General features: G+C 40.7%; 2 protein-coding genes across 18 annotated transcripts in view; one reads left to right on the plus strand and one right to left on the minus strand.

Annotated features, from left to right (window-relative positions):
* The window catches only part of TRAPPC12 (trafficking protein particle complex subunit 12), a 651,202-nt gene that overhangs the window by 132,554 nt on the left and 504,206 nt on the right, over positions 1–14,442 (plus strand). The window lies entirely within an intron of this gene.
* Positions 1–14,442, minus strand: part of MYT1L (myelin transcription factor 1 like) — a 282,484-nt gene that overhangs the window by 112,362 nt on the left and 155,680 nt on the right. The gene's annotated exons all lie outside the window — the stretch shown is intronic.

Genomic DNA, 14,442 nt, shown 5'->3' on the forward strand with positions numbered 1-14,442 from the left:
CAGTTTGAAACTGAGGTTAGGTGCTCTAGCATATTGGGAGGCTTTTAAGAGAGAATTTTAGGCAAAAGAAGAAAGGAAAACAGAGTCAGAAGCACAAAAGAGATATTAAGGCTTGGTGTGTCTGCCTGGTCTTGAAACTGCTTTTTCTGCTTGTGTTTGCTGTTGCCTCACTTTAGATAACTTGGTCAAGCCACGTGTTATGGATTAATATTATAAACAATGACTTCAAGTTTCATCAGCACAGGTCCTCTAAATGAATCATGCTCCTTAATCAGAGATCCAAAGGTGTGCTCATATATGCTCCCTGGAAACATATATTGTATTCATGAGGTTCCCTTTAATGCCGATGGAAGGACTAGCTCTACATGCATAATAAAGGGGGGGGGGATGTTCCATGCATACTTGTATCAAATGAAATGAATGCAGAAGACATTTGTGGGGGCAGCCAGCTCTGGTGAGGCACAGAAGCTCCCATACCCAGAAGAGACCGCTAGATGGACGTGACGGGATGGCAAAGAACCAAAGTCATGTCCAGTCATGGCAATGTGAGGATTTCCAGTTTAACAGCCAACAGTGATACCTCTGGTTACGTACTTAATTCGTTCCGGAGGTCCGTTCTTAACCTGAAACTGCTCTTAACCTGAAGCACCACTTTAGCTAATGGGGCCTCCCGCTGCCGCCACACCGCTGCTGCGCGATTTCTGTTCTCATCCTGAAGCAAAGTTCTTAACCCGAGGTACTATTTCTCGATTAGCAGAGTCTGTAACCTGAAGCATATGTAACCCGAGGTACCACAGTAGTTGAGATGCCTAGCAATCAGCAATCATGTGGTTGGCATTTTAAAAGTAAATTGCAGGTGTGAGGACCTACATTCAGAATGGGACCAAAGAAGAGAGTTAGGGAGTTCGTATTTATTTTGGGGGATGGAGATTTTTAACCCTTCCTTGCTACATTACCAACCAGAATTTCCTTCGAAAGGAGCTTTGCAAGTAGGGGAGGGATGATCAAGGCCACAGCGGGGTGGGGGGGTGGGGGGGTGTTTCAATGGATTAAAGCCTTCTATCCCCACATTAGGTTCCTGATCTGGATTAGGATCGTGCTTGCAATTTACTTTTTAAAAAGTCGATCAAGCAATTGTTAATTGTGTGATTAGCATCTCATCTATAGTTTGATCCTCAAACCACCCCCAATAGGCTGTCATTTGAAATCTGGCAAAGGTCTCACCATATTTTGTATAAGATGCTTCTACTGATACAATCCAGTGCATGGAACAAAACAGAAAAATGTTGATATGAACAGTTTATGAAAACCACGGTGCTTTGAACCTAAGTCCTTCATGAAATAACTAAGAAATGGCCAGCATTCCCTAAAAAAAGAAAGAAAAAAGAAATTTTCAAGAAAAAACTGTGTTGTAATTGAAAAAGACAAATCTCAGTACCAGAGCCCAGTGGGAAGTTACCCTTCATCTCCAAGCGCTGCTGGATGCCCCTCTCACATGTCTTCCTCAAAGAAAGTAGTGAGAAGCTGTCACACTGAATAAATACCTAAAGAGCTGCTGATCATTGCCAGCTCTCATGCACTGGAATTCATTTTAAAACAATACATTTTTCAGAATAGCACACGTTTCTGGATTTAGAACAGAGGTGGGAAACCTGTGGCCCTCCAAATGATGCTGGATGCAACTCTCACCATCCCTGAGTATTGGTCATGTTGGCTGTCTTTTGGTTGCTGCTATTGGAGAGACGTGTTTGGCGTGGCAGCAATTCCCCAGCCGCTACAGACGTGCCTGGAAATGTTTGAATCGTTCCATTTCACAGAAAGTGGTTGCATTGGATGGCTGCCCCTATTTTGTGACAATGGCATACACCTTTCCGATTGGGGGAATGATATATGGCTGGCCGATATCACGGATGGCTTGAGGCATTGGTTACAGATGTGAGGGTGTTTGGCGGTGAGCCTTTGGGCTCTTGTGGCGGTTAGGCATTGTTTGAGCTTGTGTGGGGGAGGGGAGGTGTGGCCATCACCTGCCCCTCCATGCTTAAGGGTATTCCGTTAAAGGAATCCGGGGATGTTGATCTTGTCCGAAGCCCGGTCAGGGGCTAGGGCTTTGACACGACCCTGACAGGAACACCAGGGGGAGCTTGAGTTGGTTTGCATGGACAGGGCTCCCCCTACCGGTGTTTACCCTTACCGGACTTCCTGCGCAGCAGGCAGGAGTCAGATATAGTCAGGTCCAAACAGTGCCTAAGCCAATACCACTCACATTCTGTAATTCAATAAAGTTGTGGCCAAATTTGCCCAATAACATAAACCTAATATCTGTGTCCTTGTGTGAGTTATTATCCAATGAGGGGGTGGCTGCGGAGTCTGGACATGCAAATGAGAATCACAGACCAACAACATCTGGAAGGCTTTCCCAGCACAGAGTTTTGTCTATTCTGTTTATAAGTTTCATTCAGCAGAATATCATTACTGTCTTTTTAAGACAGGAAAATATTACTGTTGTGCTATTAGGAATAAAACTATAAAGCAGGTGAGAGATTATCACGCACAGCTGATCATCCTATTAAAAGAAATCATAGATGTCTCACCAGAACATCTAAAAGTAATGTCTGTTATGGACCTTCTATGATCATTATGGCTAAAGTTTGGTTAGCTTGCCATTGTAACCTCATGTTCTCAGAAATCAGCTACCAGAGTGGATAAAGAGAAAAGGAAGGCTGTGTATACAGTCCCATTTACTCTGCATTCAGTGCCTTCTCACCCCTGGTTTGGGAAGCAGTGTACACAGGATATTAGCAACAATCCATGTCTATCCTTTTATTTCTTGTGATGCATTTTGCCCCAACTAGTTTCAATCTGAATTGAGAAAAAGAATGACCTAGCTGCATTTTAAACTGATAGTGTACACAGCCGAACTCCAAAAAAGAACCTGAAAGGAAGCAGAGAAAATTCCTTGCAGGCTTTATCAGTCATGTCATGTCAGAATAGCCTTATTTCTTTTTCTGATAGAATTACAAGCTTAGTGGATCAGGGGAATGCCATGGATGTAACATATCTTGATTTCAGTAAGGCATTCAGTGAAGTCTTCTATTATATTCTTGTGGAGAAGTTGCTAAAATGTGGGCTAGACAATGTTACTGTTAAGTAGATTTGTAGCTGGTTGACCAACCAAACTCAGAGATTGCTCACCAACAGTTGTTCGTCATGCTTGGAAAAAGTGGCCTTGGGGTGCCACAGGGTTCTGTCCTGGGCATAGTGTTGTTCAGCATCTTTTTAAATGACTTAGATGAAGGAATGGAGGGAGTGCTCATCAAATTTTCAAATAACACGGAACTCAGGATATATCTGTGATTTCTGCATTGCAGGGGTTGGACTAGATGACCTTTGGGATGCCATCCAACTCAACAGTTCTGTGATTTACTCACAGGTTAAAAAATGCTAAAGAAATTTGTGTTATCCTTTTCTGCAAATCAACTATAGTTTTAGGTTATCCTATAGGTTTTCTTTACACTTATTAGATGTGTTCCTTTTATCCGTTCCCTTTAAATACAAACCAGGGCCTAATGGAACAAAATTTGTAAAAAACCCAAAACAAAATAAAATTGTTTACTATGTTATGAACCTGCTTCTGTTTCAATACTTTGTGATGTTTGTTTTGGATTCAGTTTGTGTTAAGCCTTTTTCTTTTCCTTTTGCCTTTGTCTTTATTGTGAAGGGAACTGTTAGGGGTAGAATCTTAAAAATATTATGTGATCATGTTCTGCCCCCCCCCCCGCCCCAAACCAAGCTAGGAAATGTATTTCTACAGCTGAAAAGGTGATCATGCATATGTTTTGCTGTTTACAAGTAGGTTCCCTCCTGGAAGTCAGAGCAGAATATTCTGTACAATGATAAAATGAGACTCTTAATTTCTCCGTTTTACTAATGAGTAGTTTTCAGCTGACACATTAGAAGCTATAGAGGCTGCAAGGGGCAATTGTAAATACACTGTACTCATCTGAAAATGCCTTTACTAAAATCAATAAAATGAGAGATTTTCCGGCATTTTAAATGTGCCTGCTCATTCTACCAGGGGCTTGAAGCAGAGTCAAGAAGCCAGTCCAGCTTTTGCAGGAAACATTCTTAACCTGTGGTCTATTCATAATCTAATTAGGTTCATCTGCCAACCTGGCTGTTTTGATTTGCAAATGTATAGGAATGAAGCAGCTCAGACAGCTCATCACCAAAACTGCACTGACATTGGGCAAAGCTGATACTCTGCTCAACAGATCCTTTGTGAAATGTAAGTTGCTGTTTTATGACAAAGCCACTCAGAGCAATTAAAAAAACATACATTTCTCGATAACAGAACTCTAATAGCATTCATGCCTAAGAAGTCCTTTTGTGTTCAATGGGGCTTGCTCCTGGGTAAGTAGGTATCAGATTGCTGCCTAAATTAGGTCTTATTAATGCTACAGAGATGCCTTCTTTATGCTGTGGGCAGTTCTTGAGAAATATGACCCTGATTTTGATTACTGCTACTGTAATTTTATCAGTACTACTTGTAACTGGTGTTTATTTCAATTACGGACAAGCTAGAATTGACACCAAACACATCTGTATTCCATGGTTGGGATTCTCTTAGAATATGTAAGTGAAAATTAGTGGCTATGTTTAAAACGAGTACTTGATGCCATAATTGGCTAATGTGGTGTTCTTTGGCCATTGTCAAATAAATAAAACTGAAGCCAACAACCGCCAGTTGCAGTTGCAATTCCCCTCTCCACCAAACAAGCGTGTCACAGCTCAGGGATAAAAAGCTTGCCTTTTCCCACTACCCAGTTTTCGAGAAGAGGAACATAACAGGTGACATGATAGAAGTTTATAAAATTATACGCAATGTAGAAAAAGTGGTTAGAGAAAAACGTTTCTCTTCCTCTCACATAATAGTACAACTCATGGGCATCCAATGAATGCTGGAAGATTTAGGACAGACAAAAGAAAGTGCTTCTGCACTTGTTAATTGGACAATGGAACTCACTGCCACAGGAGGCAGTGACGGCCACAAACTTGGATGGCTTTGAAAGAGGAGTGGACAGAGTCATGGATGGCGCTGTTGTACCTCTACTGCTGGGAATCACAGACGGGCAGAGTGCTATTGCACTCATGACGTACTTGCACGCTTCCCACAGGTATCTGTGAGAAAAGGATGATGGCCTTGATGGGCCAATGGCCTGATGTTCGTATATTTATATTACATTATGTATAATCTGAATAGTCTTGCTAATGCCATCTCATTCTGGTAAACTCTCAAGAGCGGAGCCAAAACTATCAGTCGCTTTGGCTTGAAAAAGCCTAAACTCAATTTTTGGAAGTCAGCAGAGCTCATCTGTTTAATGGATATTCTGTGTCTGTCGTGCACAGTGAGAGAGGCCTGTTACTATTTTCCCCCTCACCGAGCCCTTTCGTAAAGTGTTTGCATATGTCTGTTTCCCTGTTTCTAGGTTCTCTCTATGTAAGTGCCAGAACATTTGTTTCTCTGCTGAACCAAGTTGACCAATCTAGTTTCCTTCATAAGGACGAAGAACGGGATCCTCTAACTAGCACAGCCTTCCCTAACTGGCTTCCACAAGCCCCTACTTCTTGCCACTGCATATAATATTGATGGGATATGTCACCGGAGAAGTGAACTCCCTGTGTCAATCCTGTATTTTAGATTTTCAACAAGAGGCAGTCATGAGTTCAACTATCCATCTCTCGTGTTCATCCTACCAGATGCTTCTGTGAAGCACACATGGCCTGGCTGGAGCTGTTCAATGTCCTGGGTGGCCTAGCAAACATGATTGATAACACTGTGGACACTTTGAAATGGCCTGAAAAAACAATGCCAGAAACTATGGAATTAGCACTATGAGTGCCTTGTTCCTTATACTATGATAGGACAAAAGTTTTCTTTTTAGAAAGCTTCAGAAAGTGTGTGTGTGTAGCAGTTATAATACCCTAATTAACAAAACTATTTTTATCTGTATTTAAACCCTTTGTGTTCACCTATGCTTAAACAATTGGCTGTTCTACAGTTTACAGATAAATAAATATTTTGGTTTCATATGAGAAATTGCCTATAGGGCTGGATAAATGTTTATTTGTGCTGATCGTCAACAAGAAGTATCACTGAGGTTTTTTTTTTTTTGTCATTGCCTTAAAAGAATGTATGCTACAACAGCAGCAAGAATACTCATCGCAAAGCATTGGAAGACACAAGATCTACCCACTCTGGAAGAATGGCAGATGAAGGTGATTGACTACATGGAATTGGCAGAAATGACTGGCAGAATCCGAGACCAGGGAGAAGAGTCAGTGAAAGAAGACTGGAAGAAATTTAAAGACTATCTACAGAAATATTGTAAAATTAATGAATTTTAGAAGGATGTTGGATAGAAACTAAGTGGTTTCCAGCTGTAATGCTTTAAGAGATACGAAAAAAGGTTCACAAATGGGTAAAAGCTTAATGGTAAGGATTTGCTGAACTAACAAACTGAACTGGAATACAAAAAAGGGAGGTACGAGGAGGTCCGGGGAAATAAGTGTATGGAAGATATGCTATGGAAAATTAATGTGTTTTTAACTGTTTTTATTTTGTATGTTTCTTTTTATTTTTCATTTCTTTGTTATATCTTAATAAGGGTTTTGTTATTCTTTTTTCTGTATCTTGTATTTTCTTGTATTTTTATTTTTTGTTTTTGTGTAATTCTTGTATTTTTTGAAATTTTAATAAATATCATTTAAAAAAGAGAGAGAGAGAGATTGGGGGAAAAAGTATTAGTGTCCAAATCAACATTTTATTCCAGGGGCCTCAGTGATTATCTAGGCATTTCTGCATTTCTAAAGTTCTAAAAGGCATGATGGCCCCATAATAAAATTAATAATGTATTTATTCCAGATAGCTAAAAAGCGTCACATTGTCTGAACTATATCTCGCTTAAGAATTCATCACAGATTACTTATTGATTTATTGCCTCCCAGACATGCATCTCAAGGTGATGTACAAGTTTGGCCTGTACTTCTCCAGCACTGGTGCCTGGAAGCCTCATGACCCATACCCGCTTCTTGTTGGAATTTTACCCACCTAAAATGCATGGCACAGATATTTAATTAATAATTACGATATTTAATTAATACATCAGAGCCATTGTCTTTGTGACTGGTTTTGTATATTGTATTATTGTTATTTGCCCCACTGTAAACTGCCCTTTGACCTTAGGGAGAAGGGAGAGTAATAAATAACAGCAGCAGCAACCTTACAGTAGTGTACAGTGGCTGCTAGAAAATATTCAGCCTGAAGAGCGCTCCTGCCTTAGCTGTGCATCCTTCGGGGGTTGTGCGGCTATTTCCTTTGCATGCTGAGCTCTGTGCACATTGGCCTACGATGAGCAACTGAGATGCTTTGCTAAAAGCTAATCTGTGCAGACTGCACCTGTGGCAGTCACACCTGGAATTCAATTCATGCTGTTTTCCAGCAGGAGCTGTACACAGAGGGGGGTCATATAGGCCCTTACCCTGAGAATATTTGCACATGGATTGCACAACTTGCAGGGATCGTGATACAGTGAGACAAACGTCTGAAATATCGTTTCTTCAGTGACTAAATTAGTAACCATTAATGAGCATGGTTTTAACTATGGAAAGGCAGCATACAAATCAAATGATGCATGTATGTGTATATGAAGACAGACTACCTTTCCATTTTTGTTTCCCCTCAAAAAAAGTATAAGATATCCCCCCTTTATTCATATAAAATATCTAATTTCTATAACGTGCTATACTGTTTACTTCAATAATTAATATCCTACACCAGCAAGTTCCACAGATTAATTATACATTTAATAAAATGTATTAGAAAATCCAGAGCTTTTACATTTTTTATGAATATCTTAAGGGGTGATAGCTAACATTGTGATGGTATCATGTATATTTGATGATATATACTTCTTATGGCACCACGAGAACTTCCAAAACTTTTTGGACCAATGGGTGGCTGCTTTCTCTCACACAATTTCCTTTTTGCCATTACCAGTTTTATGCTGCCAGTATCCATATTTCAGCTCACCAGGAATCCCAAATGGCAGTGACAGCCCATTGCTCTGTGTTTTGCAATTGGAACCATATAAAAATTTACAGGGCAACAATTAGAGTAATGGGTTATAGCTGCCATCTTGAATCTCCTGTGAATGCTGACAAAGGGACAGACTCTCTCGTGATACCTTTAGGGAAGAACTGAAAAGAAGTGAAACATACTTCTCAGAGAGCTCCTGTTGCAGAAATATAGGAGAGGGCTGTGAAAAGGGTTGACCTGTTATAAGACTATTTGCACTAACCATTACACAACTAAACATACAACAGACACACAGCCTGGGAAACAAATTTTGCATGGGTAGCTGTGTACCTTTATCATAGCTAAAACACCAGAGAATCCTGAAATACCTTAAAGACTACCAATTATACCATGCTATATGCTTTCACATACCACAACTGTGCTTGCCAGACGCAGGAAGAATTACCTTCAATTGGCAAATAGCTTTGGAAACAATACACTAAGTAGAGCAAGTACTCAGTTTGGTGCCCCTCCAGATGTTGCTGACCTCTCATCTTTCTTGGTTGGGATTGATGGGATTTGGAGGAGATTGTGGGTACTACAGCTTTAAAACCTGGACTTCAAAATCACTTTTTAGCTACCATCAACTCGAATGACCAACATCATCTTCCCATAGCAGGACTTCCATGCTGTTATTCCATGCCAAATTTCTAAGGGGTTGCTTGGTATGGGGAAGGCTTTGACCATATTCTGTCACAGATCAATGTTAGTAATTTGCACCATAGCTGAGCCATAATGAGACGGTAAGTGCACAACAAGACAGCTAAGCCTCACATTACAGCAACTTGCAGTCGCTAATCAACTTTAGCTTAGTGATCTGCATCAAAAATCCTTTCGTACTGCTGCAAATAAGGCACAGATGAATTTGCAAAATAGGGGCCCATGCCAGCAAAGAAGGAGAAGGAAAGCAGATTGTTGGAATGTTCCGTAACACGAACACCCGCAAATGCTGGCACTTGATTCTATAGTGGCATATATTTTTGCTTCCAGTAATTTGAAGGAGGAGATAACTTGACTTCAACTTTCTGCAACCCAAAAGAATGAACAAAACAATGGTGAAGAGTTTATGGGTAACAAAAGGGCACAGGCAACCATAAGCTGGTAGAATAGTGGACTGTTTCAAGATCCCGCTTATATTGAAAAGCTCGTCAAAATATTTTTCCTTGCCCCTAAAGCTTAAATTGTGTCCCTACTGGTAGGTAGGTTACAACAGGATGCTCAAAATCCTTTCACTATGTGTCTAGATGCTATACAACATCATCTGCAGTCACCAAGTGAGGGTTCAGTGCAGCTTCCAATGCAGAACACATAGGGAATGCAAGGAAATTAGGTCTTACTGCTTCCGTCCAATTTGACAGCCATGTAAAAACAACAACAACAACGTATTTTTCGCTCCATAAGACGCACCAGACCACAAGATGTACCTAGTTTTTGGAGGAGGAAAACAAGAAAAAAAATATTCTGAATCTCAGAAGCCAGAACAGCAAGAGGGATTGCTGTGCAGTGAAAGCAGCAATCCCTCTTGCTGTTCTGGCTTCTGGGATAGCTGCGCAGCCTGCATTCGCCCCGTAAGACGCACACACATTTCCCCTTACTTTTTAGGAGGGAAAAAGTGAGTCTTATAGAGCAAAAAATATGGTATTTAAAAAGTGCATGCATTTTAGGATAGTATGTTTATTGATACTAAATATTTAATTTTCTAATTTTGAGCTTGAATCACATCAATTTGCAAATCCTACTAGCGACCACAGACGAACAAAACAGTGGCTGAAAAGCGTGCCTCAATAAATCAAGCAACACTGCAGTAGTGAAAAAGCCAAAAGAGCTGTTTCAAAATCAGAGCTGTAAGGACGTGATAGAAGAATGAAAATTCTTAACTGGATCTGGGCACTGAATGTCAATCCTATTGGAATCCGTAAAAAAACCCAACCTCAGTCTCCCTCCACAGGAGAGGATTTCACCCCTGCAACAATTAATTCTCAGTTAACACCCTCTCATTGACACATCATTTTGCACCAATGAGTGGTCTGAGATGAGGAAGGGAACAATTTCCTATCCTTTACTCATTTGTGAGTTACTGCTACAGACTCAAGAAATGGTAAATACTCTCTCCCTTGTGTATACGATCTTTCTCACTACTCTATCCCCAATCCCCATCTCCTTGGCAAGCAACATAAAAAGAACACGATTTTGGAACAGTGTTTTGTCTCTGTCTTTGACAGACCAGACAAATTCAGAATTATATCCAACGGTGTGATGCAGCTGATGGTAAGACTTCCATCAGCAGAATGGGGAGAGAAGCAATTTTAAATGATCCCGCAGCCCATCACAATTCTAAATCTGCTCAAGTGGGGGGGTTCTGATGGGGGATCTTGCCAAAAATTGCTTTGCTTCCTGTTCTGCTGATGGAAGCCTTATCATCAGCAGAGTGCCGCTGCTGGGTCCAACCCTCTTCCACCAATTGAATTTAGGCTTGATCTGTAAAGGATGTACCATCATAATGTATTTAATGTGATCGACCATTCTCCCTTAGTTTTACTCCTGGATCTTTCATAAACAACTCAAATTAGAAACCTGTAGGCTTTGCTAAGGGATCTCACTCATGCAACTGCTAAGCCTTAACACTACTCAATTGCTAGAAGCACATCTGACTCAGGTCTCTTTCCCCTTTAAGTACTGCTTCTGGCAACTTCTCACCATACAGAGAAATAGAAGGTGCATGGGAGGCTTAATGAAGTTGTAGTGACATTTGCGGGTTTGTGAATGACAACCTGGATTCCACCACTACGTGAGGTGCCCCAGGTAGCTAACCAGAGGAAGTGTTCAGTTACGGAATGCCCTGCCCATAAAGGATCACCTTGTAGCACCTTCTTTGCCGTCTTTTTGTTATCAGATGAAGACCTTTTTATTCTCCCCAACTTCTACATTGTGAACTTTTGAATCTACTGAATTTCAAGCGTCTTATGAATATTTTTACAGAAGCAGTGCATTTTTTTCTACACTGTTTCCTGCTCATGTGCTACAATTTCATGTGTTTCACGATTGTTATTGTTTTTAATGTTCTGTTGCTGTAAGCCATCAGAGAACACTGTTACTGGGTAGAATATAAATGCTGTAAACAAAACAACAACAACCACCCATGTGACGATTTCTAGTGATGTGGCTGAAGATTTTACATCTTTTGCTTTTGGAATACAGATTTGAGCATCATTTCCCCAAAAAGTTCATTTGTAGCTTACAATGTAAAATGAGATTCTGCACACATGCACAATTCGAAGGTGGGGGGAACCTGATTATTATTTCAAGTAGTCTCCAAAGATGCTTGTAATTGCTGACTCACTCCTGAATTGAGCGGAGGGGGTGTTTCCAACATTATGAATATAATTCCCAAAGTTCAACAAAAGAGCCACATAATATGCTTGAAATGCAATTACAGTATGGAGTAGAAAATGCAAGGAAGGGGGAAGAGAAAGAAATCTGGTAAGTAATTTTTAAAAATGCAATTTTTCAAGTTTAAGCTGGTATGCTATGCTTGAAAAGGCTGATAAGCATAGGCTACAAGTTGTTGTACATCTGCAGAACAGTTTTAAACGCATAAGCATTCGTAACTGACAAGCAATACTAAGTTCTGAGAAAATGGCTGCAAATTAAGTTTCAGTAACACAGAATAAAAAGAAAGCACAGAGACAAACTGTATGGGGGGAAATAGTAAAGCATATATTCATTCTCTCTCTCATGCTATAATTACAAAATTAAGAAGAGCTCGGCTAGATCAGGGCAAGGCCCCTCTAGTCCTGCATTCTGTTCTTGGTAGTCAACTAGATGCCAATGGGAAATCCCCAAGAAGGAGTAGAGTCGTACCTTGGATCCCGGATGCCTTGGTACTCAGACTTTTCGGCTCCCAAACACCACAAACGCAGAAGTGAATGTTCCGGTTTGCGAACATTCTTTGGACCCCAAACATCTGATGGGGTTTATGCAGTTTCCGATTGGCTGCAGGCACTCCCTGCAGCCAATAAGAAGCTGCCTACACTTTGGTTTCTGAACGTTTTGGAAGTTGAACGGGCTTCCAGAATGGATTCCGTTTGACTTCCAAGGTACGACTGTATAGCAAAACAGCACTTTCCTCATGTTATTTATTTTCATACAAGCATTTCTGTACTGCCCTATCATAAAATATCTGGGTGGTGCACAACAATAAAACATGAAACTCCATTTAAACAATGCGGACAATCATTTGGCTAATAAAAATAATTAAAGAGCTGCAAAAGCCTGTCAACATAACAAAGTCTTCAAGAGATGCCTGAAAGTCAGAAGCAAGGGTTCCAGCTGAAGCTTTCATCCACAGCATGGGACCAGCAACACATCTATAGCTAATAGCGCTCTTGTGGATGATCACAGTGATTGAGATGGGATATAAGGGCTCAGGCAGTTCTTAAGGTATCCTGGAAATAAAGTATGCAGAGAAAGGGGAAAGGAAGCCTCAGCTTATACTTATTTCAACTCTTCTCTATATTAGGTCTAAATATCTAACTAGCTAATGTTGAGGTTATGGTTCAATATTCTTAGCACACCCTTGTTATTTTCTTCGCTTTTAAGTGATTTCTAGTTCCAGAGAATAAAATTACTGACTTCTGGAAGAGCCAAAGGGCACTGTCCGAATTATGCTTTATAAATTATTTTACATAATCCTTCTTTCTTTCCTGTTCCAAAGACTTCAGCCACCTGAAACAATAGCTAACTATGTTTGAATAGTACACTGAAGCTTGTCAAGGTTCAAGGAGGAGAAGCTGGGGAAACCATATCTTTTTCACTCTGGCATACCATATACACAATTATTCTGCATCTCAGCCTTTCAATTATTTCATTTCCCCTCCTTTCCATATTGCCACCTCACCCTCATTTCCGCTCCCCCCCCCCCCCACAATAATATACTGCCGCATTCCTTTTTCTGTTTGTGAAGTAGGGATGAATCTCCAACAGAAAGGCTCCATGCTCCATGAAGGATCACTCAGAAATTATCTCAGGTTAGAACTATGGATGCTAAACCTTTGCACACTAACACTCAACATGTAGTTGAGTTAAGGCCAACAGGAACATAATCCTTGACAATACCACAAATCTGCTTATCATCCGAAGTCTTCAAACTTTCTCTCACCCGCCGTTAGTACAAAAATGAGGACAGTTAACACGCAGGGACAGTTTGTACATATTCGGCTAAATAGCATTGCCCTGGGCATTAATATGGCTCCACAACATGCCAGTACATTTCCTTAACAACCCAACCCAAATCTAGTTTATTTGTGTACCCTTTTCAGCAACCCAGCGCCCATGAGGGGAAGTGAGGCAGTTGCTTCAGGTGGCAGATTCGGCAGAGGAAGTATGCAGGTGTGGCAGCAGCTGGGGTGTTTTTTTTGGCATTTTTTGTTTTGCCTGAAGTGGCAAAACATCCTGGGCTGACCCTGAGCATATCCAAAGTGAACCATGGTCTCCTTCCATACCTGATATACATGAGTATTACCAACATCAACTAGACGTATGTTAAAAGCAGCCTTACAAACAGTTCACCCAGGCCTTCAATGGCCTTCATCACGCCATGAATCAGCCTTAATCCACAAAATAAATTTGCTTTCAGGAGCACTATGGTGCAAGTTTGTGAAGGCCACATTAAGTCTACTGAGAACAGCTCAGCCTGAGACTCTTAATCTCAGGGTTGTGGGTTTGAGTCCCATGTGTTGGGTGCAAGATTCCTAAGGGTCCCTTCCAACTCTGCAAATCTAAATCCAAAATCTCTTCCTTTGGGAAGGAGCCCATTAACAGCCCAGCTGTGCAGAACTGAAATATGCATGCCGCCTAATGAGCCCCAGAAAGAGGAAGCATGGTACAGCTTCCTAAAAGAAGTTCAACATCTCTGGTAAAAAAAAAAAAAAAAAAGGCAGCGCAACAATTTTGGTGGTTTCCTAAAAAACAAAAACAAAAAAAAAACCTTTGGGGGTGTCAGTAATTTTACTTTTTGAAATATGGCATACATAGGAAAAGCCAAAGTGACAGTGGCTTACGAAAAAATTCTGGCACCTCTACGTAGCTGAATATCAACTAAATTCAGTGTTTTTAGGGTGCAATCTCTGTGGGGCTTTTGGAGTTGTGGGGTTACATCAAAGCACTCCTGACATGTGGTTGTCAAGCCTCTGCTTAAAGACCTCCAAAGAAGGAGACTCCACCACACTCCTTGGCAGCAAATTCCACTGTCGAACATCTCTTACTGTCAGGAAGTTCTTCCTAATGTTTAGGTGGAATCTTCTTTCTTG

Source organism: Podarcis pityusensis (assembly GCF_964106645.2).
Source record: "Podarcis pityusensis genome assembly, chromosome: 3".
In the NCBI taxonomy this organism is placed as follows: domain Eukaryota; kingdom Metazoa; phylum Chordata; class Lepidosauria; order Squamata; family Lacertidae; genus Podarcis; species Podarcis pityusensis.